Here is a 27,478-nt window from a genome sequence, read left to right on the forward strand (position 1 = left end):
TTTTGCTTTTTGGCAAAATCTTGAAATAGGGAGATGATCCTGGCTTTTTCAAGTGCACCCTAATTGTAATGACAAGTGTTCTTAAAGAGTGAGGGAGAGGGACATTTCATTACAGTTGAAAGAAAGCATACAATCAAGGAAACAAAGAAAAATTTAAAGATGCTATGCTGCTATCTTTAAGATGGAGAAAGGGTCCAGAAGCCAAAAATAATGCCAGGAATGCAGCTCTAGACCCTGAAAAGTCAAGGAAACTGATTATCACCTCAGAACCTCCCAAAGGACCAACCAGCCCTGCCGACCTTGACTTTTGCCCAGTGAAACTGATTTTGGACTTTTGGTCTCCAGAACTGGAAGAGAAGAAATTTGTATTGTTTTAAGACACTAAGTTTGTGGTAATTTGTTGTAGCAGCAACAGAAAACTAAAACACCCACTCCCTATCACAGTTTTAACTCCCTATCTTGCAACTGCCTGCTATTTGTCCCTATCCCCCACGAGATTGTAAGCTCTTTTTAGAGACAGGTTCTCACTATGCCGCCCAGACTGGAATGAAGTGGTGCAATCATAGCTTATTGCAGCCTCAACCTCCTGGACTCAAGTGATGTCTTTTCACTCCCAAACCCGGCCTCAGCCCCCTAAAGTGCTAAGATTAAAATGTGAGCCACCATACCCAAACTTTCTATAAGCCTAGCAGAATACCTATCACAAATGTGCTCAATTGATATGTCTTGAATATTGTTAAATAAATTATGGCCTACTTACTGATATGATTTGACTGTCCCCACCGAAATCTCATCTTGAATTGTAGTTCCCATAATCCCCATGTGTCATGGGAGGGAACCGGCGGGAAATAATCGAATCATGGGGCAGTTACTCCCGTGCTATTCTTGTGATAGTGAGTAAGCTCTCACCTGATCTGATGGTTTTATAAGAGGCTTCCACGGCACTCGGCACCGATTCTCTCTCCTGCCACCCTGTGAAGAGGTGTCTTATGCCATGATTGTAAGTTTCCTGAGGCCTCCCCAGCCATTCTTAATTGTCAATTAAACCTTTTTCTTTTGTAAATGACCCAGTCTCTGGTATGTCTTTATTAGCAGCATGAAAACAGACTAATACGGTAAATTTGTACCAGGAGCAGGGCACTGCTATAAAGATACCTGCAAATGTGGAAACAACTTTGGAACTGGGTAACAGGCAGAGGCTGAAACAGTTTTGAGGGCTCAGAAGAAGACAGGAGAATGTGAGAAACTTTAGAACTTCCCAGAGACTTGGAGGGCTCAGAAGACAAGATTTGGAAAAGTTTGGAACTTCCTAGAGATTTGTTGAACAGCTTTGACCAAAATGCTGATAGTGATATGGACAATAAAGTCCAGGCTGAGGTGGTCTCAGATGGAGATGAGGAACTTTTTAGGAACTGGAGCAAAGGTGACTCTTTTTATGCTTTAGCAAAAAGACTGACAGCATTTTGCCCGTGCCCTAGAGATTTGTAGAACTTTAAACTTGAGAGAGATGATTTAGAGTATATGGTAGAAGAAATTCCTAAGCAGCAAACCATTCAAGAGGTGACAGAGCATAAAAGTTTGGAAAATTTGCAGCCTGACGATGCAGTAGAAAAGAAAACCCATTTTCTGGGTAGAAATTCAAGCTGGCTGCAGAAATTTGCATAAGTAATAAGAAGCCAAATGTTAATCAACAGGACAACATGGAAAATATCTCCAGGGCATGTAAGAGACCTTCATGGCAGCCCCTCCCATCACAGGCCCAGATGCCTAGGCAGGAAAAATGATTTCCTGAGCTGGGTTCAGGGCCCCCGTGCTGTGTGCGGCCTTGGGACTTGATGCTCTGAGTTCCAGCTTCTCTAGCCATGTCTAAGAGGGGCCAAGGCACAGCTCAAGCTGTGGCTTCAGAGGGTGCAAGCCCCAAGTCTTGGCAGGCTTCATGTGGTGTTGGGCCTGCAGGTGTGCAGAAGTCAGTAATTGAGGTTTGGGAACATCTGCCTAGATTTCATAGGATGTATGGAAAGGCCTGGATGTCCAGGCAGAAGTTTGCTGCAGTTGGGGAGCTCTCATGGAGAAGCTCTGCCAGGGCAGTGAGGAAGGGAAATGTGGGGTCGGCACCCCCACACAGAGTCCCCACTGGGGCACTGCCTAGAGAAAATGTGAGAAGAGGGCCACTGTCCTCCAGACCCTAGAATGGTAGACCCACTGACAGCTTGCACCGTGCACCTGGAAAAGCCACAGACACTCAATGCCAGCCCACAAAAGCAACCAGGAGTGGGCTGTACCTTGCAAAGCCACAGGCGCAGAGCCACCCAAGGCCATGGGAGCCCATCTCTTACATCAGCATGACCTGGATGTGAGACATAGAGTCAAAGGAGATTATTTTGGAACTTTAAGATTTAATTACTGCCTCTTTGGATTTCAGACTTGCATGGGACCTGTAACTCCTTTGTTTTGGCCAATTTCTCCCATTTGGAATGGGTGCATTTACCCAATACCTGTACCTCCATATTGCGTCTAGGAAGTAACTAACTGGTTTGTGATTTTACAGGCTCATAGGCGGAAGGGACTTGCCTTGTCTCAGATGAGACTTTGAACTTGGACTTTTGAGTTAATGCTAGAAAAATTTAAGACTTTGAGGGACTGTCGGAAGGGCACAGTTGTGCTTTGGAACATGAGGACATGAGATCTGGGAGGGGCCAGGAGCAAAATGATATGGTTTGGTTGTGTCTCCACCGAAATCTCATATCTAATTGTAGTTCCCATATGCCCCATGTGTCGTGGGAGGGACCTGGTGGGAGATAATTCAATCATGGGGGCAGTTACCCCCATGCTATTGTCGTGATAGTAAGTTCTCACGAGATCTAAGGGTTTTATAAGGGCCTTCCCCCTTCACTCGATACTCTTTCTTCTCCTTCTTGCCACCATGTGAAGGACTTGTTTGCTTCTCCTTCCATCATGATTGTAAGTTTGCTGAAGCCTCCCCAGCCATGCTGAATGGTGAGTCAATTAAACCTCTTTCCTTTATAAATTAACCAGTCTCAGATATGTCTTTATTAGCAGCATGAGAATGGACTAATACACCTACATAATAACTATCTATACATCCTTAACATGGAATTATAGAAAAATATCTAATGTCATTAAAAAGTGAGCAGAATATATTTAGTGAAAAGTGGGAGTTTCCAAAAAACACATTCACTATGATTCAAAATTTATAAATTATATATGTACTATGTGTAGCATATACAAAAAATCTAGTAACAGTCTCTAGATGTTGAGACCATGATCATTTCATTTTAACCTTTTAAACTATCTGTACTTAAATTTGTTTCTGCAATGAATAGATATTTGTTTTGTAATAGAAAAATATGATGCTTTGAAAAGAATGCTCTCCAACAATATTTAAGCTGGCTATGCGTCAATAACATAATACTGCTCTTAAAATGGTAAACTCTTGCACAGGGATGAAATTAGTAGCTTCTTCATGGAGAGATATAATCAAACCTATTATTTCTAACGTTTTCAGATGAATTATTTAATAATTAATATTCCTTTACCAGAAGGCAAAAAACAAAAGGCTTCAACTGAAGTGATTTAAAGAGCCTCCCTTTCTTTGCTGATATCTCTTGTGCATGTGTAAAATAATCATTAGGGAATAGCACTAATGCACTTCAGAGTCCTCAAGTAACAGTCCTATTTGGCAGCCATTAAAGGAGTTAGGCTTCTAGAAGTCCACCAGTAGGACTAAGACTGAGCTGAAGCTCCAGAAAACAAGAAGGCCAGTGCATCATCCGCCAGGTAAGAGAAGAAGCCTTCAGATTCCAAAGGAAAGAATTTCACAGTTGCTGTTCTTCACACTGGTAAAACCCTTCACTAACCGTAACTATTTCCCATATGGAAAAATCAGATCCCCTTTTCTTTCTTTTTTCTTCCTGTCCCAAACCACAACCCCTCTCTCTCACTCCTTCTCCCTAAGAATAGATGCAAGATTCCATGTACCCTGTTTTATTAAAAAAAAATGAGCAATTAGATACAATGTTCTGGGCTTTCCAATCATATCATGGGCAGAACCTGTGCTTTTCTCAGGTCAGCCCTCCAAAGAAAACTCCACTTCACTAATCAAAGAACTCTCTTGTGGACACAAGACTGCAATCTGACTCAGCTAATGCCCAACTCAAGCTAGATGGGGCAGAGGCAGCATGACTGGATTTTCCCCCAGAAGAAGGAAATTTGACTATTTCTATCAATTACCAATCATAGTAGCATAACTTTTTGATTGCTTGAACAGAGAGAAAAGTACAAATGGTACATTTCTTTGGGGAATTTCTAATAGCTGTTCTTAAAAAACCAAGTGGCATATGTAATGTATTTACTCTGTGAAGCTTTCAGTTATCTTTCAAAAAATGCATAGTTCTTACTGATTTATGATGTGATTAGAGAGTAAACATGTGGCTTAAATGATCAGGTGTTCTGATTGTACAGAAAGAATATAAATAGATTGATGTATCATGGATTCATTTTCCTGCACTTTACTAATCAGAAATAACGTTCCATCCTGTTGATGTTGTATTTTTGCATGACTGATTGGTTGATTGATTGATTTTGAGACAGAGTGTCACTCTGCCACCCAGGCTGGAGTGCAGTGGCACAATCTGGGCTCACTGCAACCTCTGCCTCGTGGGTTCAACTGATTCTCATGCCTCAGTACCCCAAGTAACTGGGACCACAGGTACATGCCACCACACCTGGCTAATTCTTGTATCTTTAGTAGAGACAGGGTTTTGCCATGTTGGCCAGGCTGGTCTCGAACGTTCCATCCTGTTGACGTTGTATTTTGCATGACTGATTGATCGACTGATTGATTTTGAGACAGAGTGTCGCTCTGCCACCCAGGCTGGAGTGCGAACTTCAAAGGTCCCAAATATTCATAGGATAGAGGCCAATATTCTTATTGCAAAACTCCTTAAAGTTAGCAGTTATATATAAATAAATATATAATATATTTATAATATATAATATATAAATAAATATATAATATATTTATAATATATAATATATAAATAAATATATATTATATATAATATATATTATATAATGATTAATATATTATATATTCATTTATATATTATATATTATATAATGATTAATATGTTATATATTTATTTATATATAACTGCTAACTTTAAGGAGTTTTGCAATAAGAATATTGGCCTCTATCCTATGAATATTTGGGACCTTTGAAGTTTAAACTGATGTGACATGAGAAGCTTTATCCTAGAAAGATGGAGGAAGCCTAGCATTGAATAGCTGGGCATTTATTAATAAGTAATTTAAGAAACTTCCCAAATCTTATTAGTTCTGCTTTTGAAATCTGCCCATTCCTTCCCCTGATGGAGGAGGCATCATTTACGGAATAGTCTCTTAAATGGCTCTCCCTGCTCTTGTCCCTCACTGTTCATCCTCTACACAGCAACCTTAGTAATCTTCAAACACATAAATCAGACAACACTATATCGTTTCTCTTGACCAATGGCTTCCATTACACATAACATGAAATCCAGACTCTTCACCAAAGGCCCTACTCTATTTTGGCCTCTGCACACTATTCTGCTTCAGTTCATAGCTCCCTTGCCCTCATTCACTACCTTCCAATCACACTGGCCTCCTTTTGGTCCCTTAAACATGGGAAGCTAATCCCCCATTAGAACATTGGCTGTTGTTTTACCTTAAGAGCTCCTCCTCCAAATCTTTACTTGGCATGCTCCTTCTCTTCATCAGGAGAATCTCTCAGGGCTTGCTTTTAAATAAAGTATTCTAATAATTTTTTTAACCTGAAGTAGGTCCTTCTTCCCCTAATCCATCTGAAACTTATTACTCTAAGTTGGTTTCTTCATAACATGAATCACTATCTAACAGAATCTCTTACTCACTTAGATACATTCTCATACATTCCAACCTTTCTGACAAAAGACAATGTTTGTGTATGGTCGGTCTCTCCCCCTAGAATATAAACACCTTGAAGATAGGAATTTTATGTTTTCATTGCATTTCTACTCTCTAGAGCAGTGCCTGACATATGCTCAATGTTCACTATCAATTCTGGAATGAGTAAATAGTAAATATCATCATTACATTTCTTGTTGGGGAGGGGGTACATCAGCAAGAAGTCACGAAACTTAACAATGTTGATAATGCTGTGTAAGGCAATTGTGTGTGAGTGTGTGTATGTGTGTCTTTCTTAGCAGAGTGTGCCGAGGATTTCAGCTAAGCCACTACTTTTACATCCTAATTTCTCTGCTACCCCATTGGGAATTTCCGCAATGTTTTCAAGTGAAAAACTTACAGTCTCAAAGGATAGGTTGGCTTTTCTTGAAGGAAAATTTGCCTGTAAGAGGTACTAAATTCACTACAGTTCACTCACTGGTATTGTATTTTTCTATATTAACATACCAAATACTTTATTATTTTTAAATTCAAAAATATTTAAGGATGCATTTTTGTATATTGTCATTGAATTGAAATATAATTATGCCAAAATTTGAGTTTACCTGGATGCAAACATACAAAAGGTTTTCTCCGAGTCCCTAAGGACAGTCTGTATGAAGGCTCAAAAATGCTTTCATCCAGACTAGACATGACATATGAATCACTGCAAACTCATTGAATGAAAAGTTAATGGGGAGGAAATTGCAGCCATAAAAAGAACTTTCAAAACATTTATAGCTATGATATAGAAATGGTATAGAAAGTGGTATGGTTCTTACTCTATTTCAGTAAGACAAAAATTAAGGTTTGACAGCCTATGCAAAGAATAAGTTCTCTCTTTGAAAATCCAGAAGATACGGTTACTCAGATTTATCTTAATAAATCTGGCCAGGCGTGGTGGCTCATGCCTGTAATCCCAGCACTTTGGGAGGCCAAGGCGGATCACCTGAGGTCAGGAGTTCGAGACCAGCCTGGCCAACATGGCAAAACCCTGTCTCTACTAAAGATACAAGAATTAGCCAGGTGTGGTGGCATGTACCTGTGGTCCCAGTTACTTGGGGTACTGAGGCATGAGAATCAGTTGAACCCAGGAGGCAGAGGGAGGTTGCAGTGAGCCCAGATTGTGCCACTGCACTCCAGCCTGGGTGGCAGAGTGACACACTGTCTCAAAATCAATCAATCAACCAATCAGTCATGCAAAAATACAACATCAACAGGATGGAACGTTATTTCTGATATATATATATATATATCAGAACATTATATCAGATATATATACATATCAGATATATATACATATATACATATGTATATATATATACATATATTATATATATATAATATAATATATATATATATATATAATATATATTATATATTATTTATATATATATATATTATATAATATATATTATATATTATATAGACACACATTAATAATATATATTATAAAGGCCAGGCATGGTGGCTTACACATGTGATCCCAGCCCTTTGGGAGGCCGAGGCAAGCAGATCACTTGAGGTCAGGAGTTTGAGACCAATCTGGCTAACACGATGAAACCCCGTCTCTACTAAAAATGCAAAAATTAGCCAGGCATGTTAGTGCACGCCTGTAATCCCACCTACACAGGAGACTGAGGCACAAGAATCACTTGAACCTGGGAGGCAGAGGTAGCAGTGAGTCACAATCGCACCACTGAACTCCAGCCTGGGCAACAGAGCAAGACTCCATCTCAAAATAATAATAACATAAATTATATTAATATATAATATGTATATACACATTAATTAATAAATATATATACACACACATTTTCAGTTTCCACTCCTAATACCACCCTCTCTGTGTCCTGAACTTCAGCTGCACCAGATTACTAGGTCTTTCTTATGTCATTGTCTTGCACATGCTGTAAACTTTACCTGCACTTTTTCCTCCTCTTTCATGTACCTGAGGAACTCTGAGTCATCATTCCAAACCCAAAAGACACTCCCACAATCCCAGAGACAAGTTAGTTGCTGCTTCCTCCAGGAGCTCATTGCAGCCCAACTAATCTTTTACATTGCATTCTAATTTTTCTCAATAGGCTAAGATCCCTGGGGCAAGGATTATGTTTTATTTGCATTCCTAGAACCTATGTCTCTTGAGTCCTTTAACTGCTTGTTGAAATGGATAAATGAATGAGTAAATCATGCTAAAAACAGTCAGTCATTGTATTCATTTGGTGACAGCATATTAGAACCTTCTAGAGAATTATTTAACTACTCTTCACATTGACTGCTGGTTTGAGAGTTGCCAAGAAATGTTTTCGCCACTTCTTGTGTGGTCTTATTAATAGCATTTCCTTTCTTCTCACAACCCACAGGTGTGATTTCAACACAAGACGGCTGGTCCTTTTTCTATAATGCCGTGGTGAATGTGCCAAATCCAGTGATGGAGAACCACCAGAAGGCAAGCAAGACGAGGACCAAGAAGAAAAAGTCCAAATGAAGCAGAACACCACTTTACTGAATGGTATCTGTCTCACATGGGGCATACAGTTGGCTCAGGTGTATTTGTGTCTGCCAAGGGAGTTCTGATGCATAGCGCTTCTTATGGGCTTTGGGCTTTCCCTGATTATTTGGGCCATTGCTGGATTTTTTTTTCACGGTTTGGGGATTTATATTATGCAGAGCCAGGAACCTCAGTCCAAAGTCAGGAGCAAGCTGTACATACATCATGCATGGAAGCTTTCAGTGAATTAATTCTCTTCATCCAGTCTTGGTCATCTTTACTCCTCACTGAGCCAACAGGACATGCCATAAATGCAATCAATCAAATTTATAAAATATGTCATCGCACCACTTTGACCAGACTGTGAGTCCCCATACGAGACGGTGAATTGGATCTTGGCCACCTGCCTATGTGAATGTAGTACTTTTCCCTTCAAACTCTAATCAAGGAGATTTCATAGGCTTTTTTTTTTTTTTTTAGACAGAGTCTCGCTCTGTCACCCAGGCTGGAGTGCAGTGGTACAATCTCAGCTCACTACAATCTCTGCCTCCTGATTTCAAGCAATTCTCATGCCCCAGCTTCCCAAGTACCCAACCGAGTAGCTGGGACTACAGGCATGCATCACCACACCAGGCTATTTTTTTGTAGGGACAGGGTTTTGCCATGTTGGTCAGGCTGGTCTTGAACTCCTGACCTCAAGCGATCTACCTGTCTTGGCCTCCCAAAATGCTAGGACTAAAAGCATAAGCCACTGCACCCAGACCATAGGCTATTTTTAAGGCCCTATCAACCTTATATTTTAAATTGAGCTGTGAGCCAATCTAATTGTGGGAAGTAGCTGTTTCTACTTCTAGTAATATTCAATTTTTAAACTTAGGGCCTTTTATCACCCTGAAAGTTGTATTCATTTATTGCAGATTATTTTAATTACAAATTTTATTTGTAATTTTATTTTTATTTTAATTAAATTTTATAAAAAATAGTTGGTCACTTCAGGTTCATTCGTAACTAATGGTTTATAGTTAGTGGGTGATGAACCTAGAATGAGAATCTAAATCTTGATAGTTTATTTCTGTTCCATTGCATTTCATTATGAATCATCTATATGTTAAAAACTGTGGGAACATAAAAATAAAGTCTTGTTCAATGAGCTAAGACACATAGCTTAAGCAAAAATAATATTCCATCAGAAATGTATGAACAAGTACTGTAATATTTCAAAGGTGAGAGAGAGAATATATGAATTACTTTTAAGAAACAGTTTCTTAGAGAAGGTAACTTAAAGATTGGATTTTGACGAACAAGAAATATGAGGATATATACAAGAGAGCATTTCATGAGCAGAATGAGCAATCTAACGGTGGGAAGTGGTCAGGAGGGAAGGCATGGCAACAAGGAAACAAGAGCTGTCTTCTATGTGAATGGCGTGCCTGGAGCTGTATAAAATACAAGGAAGCCTTAGTTTTCTCCACGTAAGTAGAAGAGAAGCCTGCTGGGGTTCAGCTCAGGCCTTTGGACCTAACTCTGAGATCTCCTTAATGAAAATTTTCAGAGCTCATGAAGCCACTCTAATCATAGGGTAGGGAAGGGTAGGAAAGATAAACTAAGTAGGTAAGTTTAAGAACTAGGCCGGGCGCGGTGGCTCACGCCTGTAATCCCAGCTCTCAGGGAGGCTAAGAGGTGGGAGGATAGCTTGAGCCCAGGAGTTCGAGACCTGCCTGGGCAATATAGTGAGACCCCGTTCTCCAGAAAAACGAAAAAAAAAAAAAAAAAAAAAGACAAGTTTAAGAACTACTGTGCAAAATCTATTTCTTTAGCATATAGAATGTAGTTTCATTTTCTTAAATGTAGATTTAAGAGTTTTATTTTTTAAACAATAGACTTTTGTCCTATTGAAAGTTTTCCATGAACACTGATTCTTGGAATAGTGTGTTCCTGTGATGTAAGTAGCATAATGTTACATTTCACTTACTATATTCATTTTCTCTATTTATTAACTGCCTAAGTTTAAAGTGGGAGACCAAAGTGCAATATATTTTCATGCATGCCAAGGTCTCTACCCTCATCTTAACTATATCTGTGGGTGGCTATTTCAATATTAAAGGTAAGACCAAAAGCTAAGTATATGTAAGTAAATAAGCAAAAATTACCCATGGAGTAGTTAAATAAATATTAATTATATAAATATTAATTATATATCAGTGAATATTAACTACTATATTACATGAATATTAACCTATGATATACTTTTTAGAGACTAGACTGATTAGTAAACTCTGAGTTAGCTAATATTACAGTTTAAAGAAATGTAAACACATATGCAAATTTGTGAAGCATTTCATATTTTTGAGGATCAAAAAACTACCTATCAAGTTCTATGCTAATTACCTTAGTGATGAAATAATCCGTACACCAAACTCCTGTGACGTGCAATTTACCTAACAAACATAGATCTTCCATGTTGCTCTATTTGTTGCTTGTCTCTATTTTTAAAAACATTTTTTAAAAAAAGTATCAGAGCTTACCTTAAAAAAAAAAAAGAAAATGTTATGACATCTCAGATGTAGCCACTATTAAATGTTCTAACTATGAAAAAAGTAAATCTATTTAGCTTTTCAATTTTCAGTGGCTTTTTGGCACAATTATCTCTTTCAATCATCAAAACCCATCTGTAGAATAAGCAAAGCAAGTATTATTCCCACTTTATAGACCAGGAAAGCGAGATTTAAGATGAAGTTTTTCCCAAAGTTACCCAGGAAAGCCACTCACTAAACCTTTTGCTTGAAAAATGGTAGCTCTGGGCCTGGCACAATGCTAAATACTGGCTATACAAAGACAAACAAGACATACTCCTGTCCTTCAGGAACCACATCACCATCTTGAACATGTCTTCAAAATCTTAGATATTATAAAACAAACTGCTTTAGTAACAGACTCCAGAAAAGCACTGTAACACCGAGTCAGGAAACAGATTCTAATTCAACTCTAGTGGTTTAGATCAGTTTAAAAAAATTACTGAAACCATGCTAACTTTGTTTTCTCAGCAATTAAATAAAAGTGACCCTGAGGTGAAATTCTTAGGACCTTCCAGTGTCAAAAATTTAATGAACTGGAGAACATTAAGAATTGATACCTGAGGCTGGGCATGGTGGCTCACATGAGCCTGTAATCCCAGCACTTTGGGAGACTGAGGCAGGTGAATCATCTAAGGCCAAGAGTTCAAGACAAGCCTGACGAACATGGTGAAACCCTGTCTCTACTAAAAATACAAAAATGGCTGGGTGTGGTGGCTCGTGCCTGTAATCCCAACACTTTGGGAAGCCAAGGTGGGCCGATCACTTGAGGTCAGGAGTTCGAGACCAGCCTGGCCAACGTGATGAAACCCCATCTCTACTAAAAATACAAAAAGCCAGGTATGGTGGCGTGCCCCTGTAATCCCAGCTACTAGGGAGGCTGAGGCAGGAGAATCGCTTGAAACCGGGAGGCGGAGGTTGCAGTGAGCTGAGATCATGCCATTGCACTCTAGCCTGACAGACCAAGACACTGTCTAAAAAAAAAAAAAAAGAATTGATACTTGGAAGTCCAAAGTCAAATTTATATCACTGTGGCCAGGTGTGGTGGCTCAAGCCTAGGATCCCAGCATGTAAGGAGGCCAAGGTGGGAGGATCACTTGAGCTTAGCAGTTGGAAGGAAGTTACAGGGAGTTATGACTGTGTCACTGCATTCCGGCCTAGGCAACAGAGTGAGACCCTGTCTCTAAAAATTAAAACTAAAAAATAATTTATATCATTGCGTGATGAATATACCATGTCTTATTAGCTTGCTGCTTTGGTAAGGTAGACACTTTTTTAAAACCATTCTGATAATAGCGGTTGTTTTATTTGTTACTAAATGGTTTAGGCCATGAAAATTAGCACCATCCGAAGCTCAGATAACTCAAATTAAATAAAAAGTTTTGAAACACTTTATTTATTTATTTTTTTATTATTTTATTTTATTTTTTTATCATTATACTTTAAGTTCTAGGGTATATGTGCACAATGTGCAAGTTTGTTACATATGTATACATATGCCATGTTGGTGTGCTGCACCCATCAACTCGTCATTTACATTAGGTATCTCTCCTAATGCTATCTCTCCCCCCTCCCCCCACCCCACATCAGGCCCTGGTGTGTGATATTCCTCTTCCTGTGTCCAAGTATTCTCATTGTTCAATTCCCACCTATGAGTGAGAACATGCAGTGTTTGGTTTTCTGTCCTTGTGATAGTTTGCTCAGAATGATGATTTCCAGCTTCATCCATGTCCCTACAAAGGACATGAACTCATCCTTTTTTATGGCTGCATAGTATTCCATGGTGTATATGTGCCACATTTTCTTAATCCAGTCTATCATTGATGGACATTTGGGTTGGTTCCAAGTCTTTGCTAGTGTGAATAGTGCCACAATAAACATACATGTGCCTGTGTCTTTATAGCAGCATGATTTATAATCCTTTGGGTATATACCCAGTAATGGAATGGCTGAGTCAAATGGTATTTCTAGTTCTAGATCCTTGAGGAATAGCCACACTGTCTTCCACAATGGTTGAACTAGTTTACAGTCCCACCAACGTGTAAAAGTGCTCCTATTACTCCACATCCTCTCCAGCACCTGTTGTTTCCTGACATTTTAATGATCGCCATTCTAACTGGTGTGAGATGGTATCTCACTGTGGTTTTGATTTGCATTTCTCTGATGGCCAGTGATGATGAGCATTTTTTCATTTGTTGGCTGCATAAATGTCTTCTTTTGAGAAATGTCTGTTCATATCCCTTGTACACTTGTTGATGGGGTTGATTTTTTCTTGTAAATTCGTTTGAGTTCTTTGTAGATTCTGGATATTAGCCCTTTGTCAGATGAGTAGATTGCATAAATTTTCTCCCATTCTGTAGGTTGCCTGTTCACTCTGATGGTAGTTTCTTTTGCTGTGCAGAAGCTCTTTAGTTTAATTAGATCCCATTTGTCTATTTTGACTTTTGTTGCCATTGCTTTTGGTGTTTTAGACATGAAATCCTTGCCCATGCCTATGTCCTGAATGATATTGCCTAGGTTTTCTTCAAGGGTTTTTATGGTTTTAGGTCTAACATTTAAGTCTTTAATCCATCTTGAATTAATTTTTGTATGAGGTGTAAGGAAGGGATCCAGTTTCAGCTTTCTACATATGGCTAGCCAGTTTTCCCAGCACCATTTATTAAATAGGGAATCCTTTCCCCACTTCTTCTCTTTGTCAGGTTTGTCAAAGATCAGATGGTTGTAGATGTGTGGTATTATTTCTGAGGGTTCTGTTCTGTTCCATTGGTCTATATCTCTGTTTTGGTACCAGTACCATGCTGTTTTGGTTACTGTAGCCTTGTAGGATAGTTTGAAGTCAGGTAGCATGATGCCTCCAGCTTTGTTCTTTTGGCTTAGGATTGACTTGGCAATGTGGGCTCTTTTTTGGTTCCATATGAACTTTAAAGTAGTTTTTTCCAATTCTGTGAAGAAAGTCATTGGTAGCTTGATGGTGATGGCATTGAATCTATAAATTACCTTGGGCAGTATGACTATTTTCATGATATTCATTCTTCCTATCCATGAGCATGGAATTTTCTTCCATTTGTTTGTGTCCTCTTTTATTTCGTTGAGCAGTGGTTTGTAGTTCTCTTTGAAGAGGTCCTTGACATCCCTTGTAAGTTGGATTCCTAGGTATTTTATTCTCTTTGAAGCAATTATGAATAGGCATTCACTCATGATTTGGCTGTTTGTCTGTTATTGGTATATAAGAATGCTTGTGATTTTTGCACATTGATTTTGTATCCTGAGACTTTGCTGAAGTTGCTTATCAGCTTAAGGAGATTTTGGGCTGAGACAATGGGGTTTTCTAAGTATACAATCATGTCATCTGCAAACAGGGACATTTTGACTTCCTCTTTTCCTAATTGAATAACCTTTATTTCTTTCTCCTGCCTGATTGCCCTAGCCAGAGCTTCCAACATTATGTTGAATAGGAGTGGTGAGAGAGGGCATCCCTGTCTTGTGCCAGTTTTCAAAGGGAATGCTTCCAGTTTTTGCCCATTCAGTATGATATTGGCTGTGGGTTTGTCATAAAGATCTCTTATTATTTGGAGATATGTCCCATCAATACCTAATTTATTGAGAGTTTTTAGCATGAAGGGCTGTTGAATTTTGTCAAAGGCCTTTTCTGCATCTATGGAGATAATCATGTGGTTTTTGTCTTTGGTTCTGTTTATATGCTGGCTTACATTTATTGATTTTCATATGTTGAACCAGCCTTGCATTCCAGGGTTGAAGCCCACTTGAACATGGTGGATAAGCTTTTTGACGTGCTGCTGGATTTGGTTTGCCAGTATTTTATTGAGGATTTTTGCATTGATGTTCATCAGGGATACTGGTCTAAAATTCTCTTTTTTTGTTGTGTCTCTGTCAGGCTTTGGTATCAGGATGATGTTGGCCTCATAAAATGAGTTAGGGAGGATTCCCTCTTTTTCTATTGATTGGAATCGTTTCAGAAGGAATGGTACCAGCTCCTCCTTGTACCTCTGGTAGAATTCGACTGTGAATCCGTCTGGTCCTGGACTTTTTTTGGTTGGTAGGCTATTAATGATTGCCTCAATTTCGGAGCCTGTTATTGGTCTATTCAGGGATTCAACTTCTACCTGGTTTAGTCTTGGGAAGGGGGTATGTGTCCAGGAACTTATCCATTTCTTCTAGATTGAAACACTATTTTTTCACCAAACGTGTATTGAACTCTTGGAGGAGAAAAAAATAGAGAAGAAGTATTCTTGCCCTCAAGGAGATCAGATTAGGGATAAAAGAAGAAAACAAAAACAAAAACAACCAAATATAATGTACCTGTCTACTAGGAACAATCAGGCCTTAGGAGCTGGAAAATCTTCACCAAATCCAATATGGAAATTAGAAAGAAAGTGGCATTCTGACCCTCAGTTCTGTAAACTCAAACACAGATTTTGGCATTAGGCTGATAATAAACTTTTTTAATAAAATCAGAATGCAATGCCATTTTTCAGGGCAAGTAATAGAACTGTTGCTGGGCCTCCATAATTTCTTGGGGAATACCTTCTCTTCTAGTAGTCAGATTTGTGCTCAAGCCTAAATTGTAAATAAAGGAACATAGATAGGGGGCGTCTAGTCATCTTCCCAACAGAAATACTGTAAATGGGGCTTTAGACTTGAGTATTTGCCCAAGAAATGCATGAATGGATACTACAAGGATAACTTCTCTGACTTTCTGCCACCAATTTTAATTAGCTCATACTTTAGGTATGTTAATACTTCCTAGAAAACTAGCTGTTTTTCAAATTATAAACTATTTCATATGTACAGAATATAACAAGGATTTCATGTACCACACACATAAGGTGTTAATATTTTACCATATTTGTTTCCAGAGTTTTTTTTTTTTTTTTTTTTGAGAGAGGGTCTCACTTTGGCACCAAGGCTGGAGTGCCACGGCATGATCATAGCACACTGCAGCCTTGAACTTCCAGCCTCAAGCAATCCCCCTGCCTCAGCCTCCCTAAGTGCTGGGATTACAGGTGTGCACCACTATGCCAGCCTCTTTCAGATTTTAAGAAATAAAACACTATAAATAGAAGGAAAGCTTCATCTCCTTATCTTTCTCTCATCATCACCACCTTTTTTCTCCTCAGTTTAAACAACTATCCTAAGGTAAATATGAATCATTTCCAAGTACTTTTTACAAATCTGACTACATATGAATATATCCATACATAATTATGTCATTTCATAAATGGTACTACACTGTTCATATCCATTTGCAACTTGAGGTTTTCTCTCAACTTACTGGATGCGTTGAGGCATATCCATATCTCTATGTCTCGCTGCATTTGCCATAGTGCACACAGCAGAAAAGTGGACGAAGCTGAACTCTACCTCAGGAGGGGAGTAGACTATTTCTTTAAGACAACTGCAAATATCTCCTCTAATCCTTCACGTCATGACTTTTTCCCCACTCTTCCAGTAAGCTTTTATTATCACTTAAGTCATGATTCAGGGTCCCACGATGAGCTCCATGTACCCAAGTCCCCCTTCATCACCCTGGGAGAAGGACTTAGGACCGAGGAAAAGTGGGGCAGAACCCATTCTCATCTTTCCAGGAATTGTGGCTTCTGCCCCGTGGTCACCCCAGGTTGAGACCCAGAATATGAAGCTGGGGGATTTGTACGCATTCCCACTACCATTTGCACCCAGAGACATCACTCTCTTCAGACATCATTACCTTTCCACAGTGGTAGAAATCTGGGTAGTTCTGCCAGCAGTTCCTGATCTGGCTGTGGTTGGGGAAGCAGCTGTCAAAAGCGGCCGTTCTGTAGTTCTTGACATGGGTCTCGATGTATTCTGCTATGTTGCTAACTCCTAAAGATGCCCCTGAGATACCTCTCAGCTCAGTGTGACCCTCAGCAAAGACTATCATGATTTTTTAATTTATTGGGCAGAGAGAAATCTTATTATCAAACTCTTGAAAGAAATAGCATTTTTGTCAATGGTACTATTCACACAAGTAACACTTGCAAAAGGTCAGGGAAAATGAGTAGGGTACATTAATAGCCAGGAAAAGATTAAAATTGAAAAGATGGCCCTACATGTCTTGGGAAAATTTTCTTCAAACTACTGATGTGTGAAACATTTTTAGAATGTTGTTGTGTTTGAAAAAGCTCATTGAAAATACCTGGAGAAATTTTTGAAAGGCAAAGAGTTAGAAAATGAACTAATGTGATATAAAGTTAAAAAGCTTTTGCAGAGCAAAGGACACAGTCAACAAAGTGAAGAGACAACCCACAGAATGGGAGAAAATATTTGCAAACTACCCCTATGATATCCAAGTTGTAAGACAAACTCCTCTTTACTCTTCCCTCTCCTCTCCCCAAGCAAAAGAAAGAACTCTCTTCTGGGGCTGTGAGCTGTGCTGCCTTGGTATGCGGGGAGGGGTGGCACACACACTCCCTTGGCCACCTGGGCTGGTGTCTCACTAGGTCATATGCCTGCCAAATCTACTGACTCTGAGCCCAGCACAGCACCAGGACTTGCCCAGGAATCACAGTTCTTGCGGCTTAGACTACCTTTCAACTTTATTTAGGACCCAGAGCGCTTTAGTCCACAGTGCCGAGGCTTGCCGGAACACAGGTTCTGACTACTGGGATAGGCTACCCGCTCTGGATAGGGCTGGTCTAAATGCTCCCTCCATGGGTGGTAGCTGAGTTCTGTCCCGTGTTGCTTTTCACTGTGACAAGGTAGCACCGAGTTCCAATGCGAAGTCCACAGATGCTGCACTTTCCCACCCCCAAGGGCACAGGCTGTCTTTGTACCATGTGGCCGCTGCTGAGGAATGCTGGAAGAGCATTGTCAGCAATTTAAGGCTGTCTTTCTTATCCTATTCAGTGCCTCTTTGGGTAATGTGAGGTTAAAACCAGGTACTATGATCATGCACCTGCTTGTTTGTCATGAAGGTGCTTTTTGTGTAGATAGTTGTTAAAGTTGGTGTTCCTGCAGGGAAGACTATTGGTGGAGGCTTCTATTCAGCCATCTTGCTCAGCCTCCACAAATGCTTTCTGTGAATTTTTTTAAAGCAGTCAGATATAGAGAGAAAAAAACAGTGATTACCAGGGTTGGAGTGTGGGATAGGAATTGGGAAGATATTAGGCCAAAGGATACAAATTAGCAAATATATACGATGAACAAATGGAAAGATCTAATATACAATGTGAGGACTATAGTCAATAATAGAGTGTTATATTCAGGATTTTCTCTAAATGAGTAGATTATAGCTACTCTTTCCATAGGGGGATAAATGAGTAACTGTGTGAGATGATGGATATGTTCCTTTGTTCCACTATAGTGACCTTTTTACTGTATATGTGCATCTTATAACATCATGTTCCATATCTTAAATACACAAAATGATTTTTTTTAAAGAGTCAGCCTTTTCCAGGATGTGGGAAAGGATTTGCTTGCAGCAGCTAAGTAACATCACATACTGTACATAGTTGTTGGTCAGGATAATTACATAGCAAATCACTTATGTGGAAAAATGCTCAGTAGACGAATACAAAGAGACAGGAGCCACTTGATGAGCACAGCAAAACAAGCTGTGAAAAATAAATACACATACACACGCTCTGCTCTAATGTTCTTAAAATCCCCTCCTGTCACACACTGCAGTTCCTTGTTTGGCCATCTCAGCTGCCCTAAAGCTGGCTAGAAAAATGATGGGCAATTAGAACGCTGCTCAGCAAACCAATTACAAAAAGAAATAAGATTAGAGTATGGACATGTTTGGAAGAAGATTTAGGGGAAACCTTTCTAGTTTGAAATGGTGAATATTAAAGATGGAGCAGTTCCCACAATCATTTGAGTCTATTTTTTATTGAAATTATAATAACAAACTAGCTTTGCTAATCTTATTTCATTTACTACAACAAACCCTATGAAATTTTTGCTGCTCATGGTATAATTGTCCTTATCTTTGAGATGGGTAAACCAGATCATTCAGAGTGATGTAAGAGGGATTTATCCAAGACTATATGCCAGTGAGTGGGAGAGCTCAAGGCTCAATCTCAGACCTTTTTTTTTTTTTTTTTTTTTTTTTGGTGCAGTGATGTGATCATAGATGACTACAGCCTAGAACTCCTGGCCTCAACCACCCACAGTGCTGGGATTCCAAGTGTGAGCTACCATGGCCAGCCAATCTCACGTCTTCTGACTCCAGCTACTATGGCATTTCCACTATGCCTTTTCTTGCCAGTGATGAGTGAGGTCAGCTGCTATCCAGTAAATGAAATGGCTCCAGTTTTTCATTTCCTCTTGATTGTCTTGTCTAGTGGTTGCATTAAATCTGGAAGTACTTGGTCCTGTCTGCCTCCAGCCTACTGTTCCCCTGACTCCTGATAAGTGACTAAACAAAATGACAAGTACAAGGGGATTTCCAGTCCTACTGGCTTGTTTCTGTGTGGTCTTTGATTTTTCAAGAGTAATGAGCAAAAAAAAAAAAAAAGAAAAAAAAATGTCTCTTATATATGCCATCTAAATTTCTCTCCCTTTCTTACCATGTGTACTTACACAGAAATACCAGTTGCTGTGTTTGCACAGCACCCAGCTGATAACAGCGAAAGCCTCTCATTCTTCACACCCATTTCCCAGGCTCTTTAATGTGGGCTCAAGGGAAGGGCACCTCCCCTGCAGTTTAAGCATGATCCAAGTGGAATGATTCACACCAGGCCCTGCTCTTCCTTTCAATGTAAGTAAATCTGATGTGTATCTTACAGAAACTGTTATTGGCAAGAATTCCTCCCCTGTCCCACTCATGTTCTATATTCATATTTCTGAGGATATTCACAGATCTCTACCCATATTTAAGTTAAGGGAAGTGCATCTTAAAGCTTCTTAAATCTATGAGAGACCTAAGATCCTGGGCCAGAGACTCACCAGAAACAAGCAGGACATAGGGTCTGAAGAAGCACATTCCTCCCTCAGGTCCTCTGCACACCTTCCTTCCCCTTTGATGGGACAATCAGGAGGCAGTGTCACATCTGTCCTTACTGAGTTCTTGCTAGTTTTTTTTTTAATCTATTTATTTATTTATTGACTGGATTATGAGACCAGCTAATTTTTGTATTTTTGGTAGAGAGGGGGTTTTTACCATGTTGACAAGTCTGGTCTTGAACTCCTGGGCTCAAGCTATTCTCCTGCCTCAGCCTCCTGAGTAGGCGGGGCTACAGGTGCATGCCACCATGCCCGGCTAATTTAGAGATGGGGTTTCACTATGTTGGCCAGGCTGGTCTTGAACTCCTGACCTCAAGCGATCCACCCGCCTCGACCTCCCAAAGTGCTGGGATTACAAGCGTCAGCCACCGCACCCAGCCCCATTAGGTTTTGAGTTTGTAATCTTAATTACAGTATAGTCATATAAACGTTAGTTTTTCTTCATGAAATAACTGTGATTGAAAGTCGTTTCTTCCCCTGACTATACACTATCCTTTCAGGTTATACTTGTGTTTTGCTGTTGTTGTTCTTGCTGCTGATGCTTTATGGATTTCAAAATGACGGAAAAGGAAAACAGCATAGGGAAGCTGATCCTCTTCCACACTCAGAGGGCCATTCTGGTGCCTCTCTTCCAGACACAAAAGGAGACAGAGCAGACATTCATGTGGCTGAATTCCTAATTTTCCATTATAGCTGCCTGCATGTGTGAAAACAAGGATAAAAACCAAAGACTTACCTTAATCTTCATTTCAGTCTATTTGGCATTTCTTGCACTTCCAAGTCTGAGGGATGAGTTATCTACCACAGCTAGGAAAATTTATCTCTATGCATTTACATTTGAACATTTTTACCAACTAAATAAAAGATAGATTGCTCTTAACTACTGCAAAAAGATGATTACTTTTTTCTAATATATGACTAAAATTTCTGCCCTATCTAGTTTTTTACATAGAAAGATTAATTTCTATGAATCATTGCAAAGATAAAAATAAATTTTGATTAAAAATATTTATTCAATGGAAATACTATAAAGGGAGGATTTTAATATTGTTTCTACTGATGTAACTTGTCTTAATGGAAAACATCAGTGGATCATGGCTTTGGGAATCTCAGACTCATAATAATTACCACCTGTTTTGTGTTTGCAATGTGCCAGACACGGTAGTAGAGACCAGGATTTCAGAAATAAGTTAGATGTAATTCTGTCCCCAAATAATTTATGCCTAATAATAAAAACAGGTTTATGCCCACTTTGGATGAAATGAGTTGCTCTCATTCTGTTGCTCAGGCTGAAGTGCAGTGGCACAATCTCATCTCACTGCAATCTCATTGTCCCAGGTTCAAGTGATTCTTGTGCCTCACCCTCCCGAATAGTTGGGATTATAGATGTGCACCAACACACCCACTAATTTTTGTATTTTTAGTAGAGACAAGGTCTTGCCATGTTTGCCAGGCTGGTCTCAAACTCCTGGCCTCAAGTGATCCACCCACCTCAGCCTCCCAAAGTGCTGGGATTCCAGTCATGAGCCACTGTGCCCAGCTGGAAGCCAAGATTTTAATGCAAAATAATAATTATCTAGGGTGAAGCTACAATATTGTGATGGGAGTACAGAGCTGGCTTGAGATTAGAAAGGTTTTCTAGAGAGGTCACCCTCTCTAGAGTCAGTTTCAAAGTTGGGTAATACCAAGTGATTAACAAATACATCAACAGTTAAGGGCAGTTTAGGTGAACAGACTATGTGCAGATCATCTAACATAGTCACTGAAGATTAAGTAAGAATAAGAAATAGGCCTTGCTAAGCACTATAGGGAGGGAAGACAACCTAACCGATAATTATGGTAAGTATTATAACAGAAGCGAGCACAATGTCCAAAAACTGCAGAGAGGAGGGTATTTCACTCAGCTCTGCAGATCAGAAAGGCTTCCCAGAACAGTAATGCTTTAGCTGAATCTTAATGAATAAGGATTTTCCCTGTGGTCAGAGAAGTGGGAAGGAAAGGACAGTTAAGGAGAGATTATACAGAAGATATTGGAAATGGAATGGATAATTTGTGCTCAGTCATTCGGCACTTACTATGTGCTAGACACTGGATGTTATCACAAGATGGGGTGGAGATTGATCTTGGACAAGACATACAGCAGCCAGATCATCTTTTTAAAAAGTAAATCACATCATTTTACTCTCCTATTTAACAATCTCCAAAGTGTGCTCCCCTTGCAAGCATAATAACTATTGTGGGTTCTTAGCATGACCCACACTGTCCAATATGATCAGTTCCCAAAAAATTTCGACAAGCTCACCTCCTGCCACATGCACTTACTCCCTCTGGCATTTTTTCTGTTTTGTAGGACAAACCTTTGGCTTCCCCAGGGGATTTTCTCCCTTCACCTGGAATGCTCATTCCTCATCATTTAGGTCTTAGCTCAGATGCTTTCAGAAGCCTTTCATTATCACCGTATGAGAGTAACCCTCTTCCCCCAACGCCCTGCCTTAGACTATCAGTCTCATCTCCCTGTTTTTCGTTGTTGTTTTTTTTTCCTTTTTTCCTTTTTTTTTTTTTTTTTGAGACGGAGTTTCACTCTTGCCACCCAGGCTGGAGTGCAATGGCACCATCTTGGCTCACTTCAACCTCCACCTCCTAGGTTCAAGTGATTCTCCTACCTCAGCCTCCCAAGTAACTAGGATTACAGGCACTCACCACCACGCCCAGCTAATTTTTTGTAATTTTAGTAGAGACGGGTTTCACCATGTTAACCAGGATAGTCTCAATCTCTTGACCTCGTGATCCGCCCACCTCGGCCTCCCAAAGTGCTGGGATTACAGGCGTGAGCCACTCTTAGGCCCCATCTCCATTTTACTCTCATAGTATTTATTACAATCTTAAAATGCCTATTTCTTTGTGTTATCTGCCTCCTCCAACAATATACTCCACAGAAACAGAGATCTTATTTGTCTCTTAGACACTGCTCTAGCTTCAGCATCTACAAGACTTGGCAATTATCTATTGGCTAAATGAATAAATAATGACCTTGAGAGTGAGTAAGCTGAGGGATGTTCATGATCACGAGAAGTGAGATTAGTTTAAAGAGCTTTCCTGGGTAAGAGTAAGCTCAGAGTAGGAAACTGAAAGGCGGATTGATGAAGATATAAATAATAATCCATGAGGAACTACATTATAAAAGTTTCTTTAAAAAGATTCTTAACATAGTAAGCATGACTGTATACATTGTGAGTATACAATCCTGGAAATTTATACCAGTGAATTTAAAATTGCATCTCTATAACACCATAAATCAATTTATTGTTTTGGCAAAGTATGGTAGCTATGCTGTCTCTTCTGTTGGAAGACATCTTTCAACTCATTATCTATTATTCTTTTAGCTACTGATTCTATGCCAGGCTCTCAATTATAGGATTCATCTGCTTAAGGAAAATATAGCCTGAAAGACCAAATCCAATCAAAGTAGGTAAAATATATACTGTCTGAAATTGCCTCACCATATGGCTTGAGAATTTCTCAACTAGCATTTATTTATGCATTATTTGTATGGTTTTTTATTTTTAAAATTTCCTTTTTTTCTTTGTTCATACCTAGTCCTGCACATCTTATTAATTTTTTAAATAAAAGAAATACCTAAGAGAAAGGGGCCAGGCATGGTGGCTCACGCCTGTAATCCCAGCACTTTGGGAGGCTGAGGTGGGTGAGTCATCTGGTTTCAGAAGTTTGAGACCAGACTGGCCAACATGGGGAAACACCGTCTCTGCTAAAAAAAAACACAAATATTAGCTGGGCATTGTGCTGCCACCTGTAATCCCAGCTACTCGAGAGGCTGAGGCAGGAGAATCACTTGAACCTGGGAGGCAGAGGTTGCAGTGAGCTGAGATCGCGTCACTGCATTCCAGCCTGGGTGACAAAGTGGTACTCCATCTCAAAAAGAAAAAAAAAATACCTATGAGAAACAAAGACAACTTTTTAAAAACCTACTCTTTATCAAACATACATATCTAGGAATTTATCATAAGGATAAAATTTAACAGAATTGAAAAGATAAGTGTGGCAATGTTAACTTGTTAACTATACTCTTATTTGTAAGAATAAAAACAAACAATAACAAAAGAAACTATGCATCAACTTCGAGGAGAACTCCGTGGCTTATAAAAATGATATCCCAAAAAACATAGAAAAATATTTATGATTACATATCAAATGAAAATAGCAGAGCCTGACATGATAGCCTGCGCCTAGGATCCCAGCTATTTGTGAGGCTGAGGCAGAAGAATCGATTGAGGCCGGGTGCAGTGGCTTACGCCTGTAATCCCAGCACTTTGGGAGGCCAAGGCGGGCAGATCACCTGAGGTCAGGAGTTCGAGACCAGCCTGGCCAACACGGTGAAACCCTGTCTCTACTAAAGATGTGAAATTATCTAGGCATAGTGGAGGATGCCTGTAATCCCAGCTACTTGGGAGGCTGAAGCAGGAGAATGGTGTGAACCTGGGAGGCGGAGCTTGCAGTGAGCCAAGATAGATCGCGCCACTGCACTCCAGCCTGGGTGAGAGAGAGAGACTCCGTCTCAAAAAAAAAAAAAAAAAAAAAAAAAAATTGATTGAGCCCAGGAGTTTTTGAGTCTACGGTGAGAGCTATAATCATTCAACTGCGCTCCAGCCCAAGTGACAGAGCAACACCTCGTCTCTTAAAAAGAAGAAAGAGAAAATAAGAGAATACAAAATAACATTAGTAGTATAGCATGTTGGGTCAAAAACAGATTTTTGGAATATGACAATCCTGATCCAAATCACATTTAGTTACTTAGGAACTATGTGACTTTGGGCATGTTCCTTATCCTTACTAAGGCTCTGTTTTCTCATTTGTAAACTAAGAATACCAATAGCACTAATTCTATCACATAGGAACAATTCTTTTGTTAACTGGAATTCACATTTAAAAATTTTATCGGAATGCCCCCATTAAAAATATTCATTTGAAAGTCATTTACACTCAAAAATTTCACCTTCTTTGCAACATACTTTATATTTTAGATTTAAATTTCCATGTTCATCATGAAATAACTGACAGAATCTACTGCTGTGTTGTCAAATGTTCTGCAGAACTCGATAACTCTACACTCTTCACAGTGAATAAGCCTTAAAAATTAAAACTAAGCAACTGAAAATAGAGTGCTAGTTATTTAGGGAAGTTATGGCTCTCATTGTTTTTTTTCTTCCATTGCATTCATGGCTCAACATCAAAGCCATTTATCTTATGAATGGACTTCAATAAAGTTTCATTAGAAAACTTAATTAAGAGAAGTTGAAATATTAACAGAGTAGAAAAGAAGGAAATAATGATCAATCACATAAAATAGGAAAAGAAAGCAAAATTAGTGAAAAAGTACTTATACAGAGAACAGATGAAATGGGTTAATGAAATGGAATAATAAATCTGTGTATAACTTTCACAGATGGCTATGATTCCAGATATGATATCTACATGCAGCATTTAGTATACTTGATAGTTTCTTTTTAACTCAGCAATTGTAAATCTATAAAATTTAGAAATGCTGAGATAATATGACTTGCTGTTTCTGGCTCATGGATTTGTCACTCAAGGCTGTGATACAAAATACATTATCAAGCTCACCAGGCTGCCTCTTTCATTTAGTGGAAGAGGGCTGTAAATGATACCATATTTGCCTACAAATGTTAACTAGCTCATTTGCTCCTGCATCATCGGCAGCACTTCATGAATATCATAAATACCAACAGGCATTTCTATTGCCTCTTTTATAATAAGTTTATTGAGATATTTATACTTTTTTACCTAGAGATGTTTTTGATTATCATCAGTGCTACAAATTGGGATAATTGCAGTAGTAGATCCCAAGAGATTTCTATCCTGATAATTGGGGGTGGGAGTAGATGTGTTTCTTAGTTGGAAGTCACAGTTAAAAGTAATTTTAGTGGGCACAGTGCATCCACCTATAGTCTCAGTCACTCAGCAGGCTGAGCTGGGAGGATCGCTTTAGCCCAGGAGTTGGAGCCCAGCCTGGGTAACACAATGAGACCCCATCTCAAAAAATGATAATAAATAAATAATAATTTTAGTTTCCCATTCACTTGATGCTTTCCGTGATCAAGCGAAGGTTGGGCTAAAGATTCCAGTATTAGGAGGTTCCCAAAGACAAAGACAGTTGAGAGTTGTATTTTCACGGGATCAATTTTCCTGGGGCTTAGGGCGATCTTAAAAGTCACAATCAGCTCTGAATTTGTTGCTACACAAGCAAAACTAAACTTATAAATCTGGACCCATTGCTATATATCACCTACATAACAAGATGGGGCCATGCAGTGGAGTAGAAGAAGGTGACTATAACGGAAGAAGCTGTAAACATCTTACACTGGAAAAATAGTGGAATAAAGAGCAGTGTCAGAGAAAATAGACCATGTGGTAGCTCCAACATTTATGTAATCATTTATTTTGCTTCCTTGTATCCCTAGCTAAGCCTCTTCTTCCTCTGTATGTGCGTGTGTGTGTGTGTGTTTGGTTGTGTATTCTCTTCCTGATAAGATTCCCTCTTTACACTGGTACAATCAACTCCTTAATTGGAATTAGAATTTCTCTGTCTGGAATTTATACATATATCTTAGGATTGTATTTGCCAATAAAAAAAGACCTTCAAGTTTACAAAGACTATATGGTAAGAAATCTAAGCTTAATTTTCCTTTCATTGCACTATTTGACTTACAACAGTAACCATGCAAATGGATTTATGCTTCAATGTGTAAAATGAAAGGACTTTCCTCCTTCACTTCGCACATGTACACATACACATCTGAAGGCATTTAGCAATGTGTCCAGCACAAAACAGACACTTAATGAACATTACTTTCTGTTTCCTTTTGAAGGACAGTGTGTTAGCCACCTACACAACACATTAAGGAATTAATGGGCAAAGCAAAAGGCCAAGAGAGAATAGCTCAGTAGTTAGAAATATGAGCTTCGGTATCAGACCGGATTTTGAATTCTGGCCTTACCATTTAGCAGCTCTCTGTCCTTAGAAAAATCACTTAAACTCTGATTCTCAGTTTCCTCTGGTACAAAGTGAGGATAATACTACTTAGGCCATAGAATGTTTGTTAAAAGTAACAAGCTATTGCATGCATGCAACACACAAAGCATAGTTCCTAGAACATAATATGTACTCAATTATGAAAATAATTTTAATTTCTTTTTAAAAAGGCATACCCACTAATCATTAGAGTAAAACACAAATCAAAACCACAATGAGATATCACCTCATACCCATTAGGATGGCCACTATCAACAAACCAGAAAATAACAAGTATTGGTGAGGATGAGGAGACATTTGAGTCTTTGTGTACCGCTGGTAGAAATGTAAAATGGTGTAGCTGCTATTGAAAACAGCATGATTCCTCAAAAA

General features: G+C 39.1%; 1 long non-coding RNA gene across 1 annotated transcript; it reads left to right on the top strand.

The window, feature by feature from the left end:
* The first annotated feature begins 2,919 nt into the window (after positions 1-2,919).
* LOC129524143 (uncharacterized) lies at positions 2,920-19,401 on the top strand. The gene is made up of 3 exons (XR_008667835.2): positions 2,920-2,997; positions 8,349-8,497; positions 19,152-19,401. It is a non-coding gene; the product is annotated as an uncharacterized lncRNA (long non-coding RNA).
* The last annotated feature ends 8,077 nt before the right edge of the window (positions 19,402-27,478 follow it).

Source organism: Gorilla gorilla, chromosome 7, assembly GCF_029281585.2.
Source record: "Gorilla gorilla gorilla isolate KB3781 chromosome 7, NHGRI_mGorGor1-v2.1_pri, whole genome shotgun sequence".
Lineage (NCBI taxonomy): Eukaryota > Metazoa > Chordata > Mammalia > Primates > Hominidae > Gorilla > Gorilla gorilla.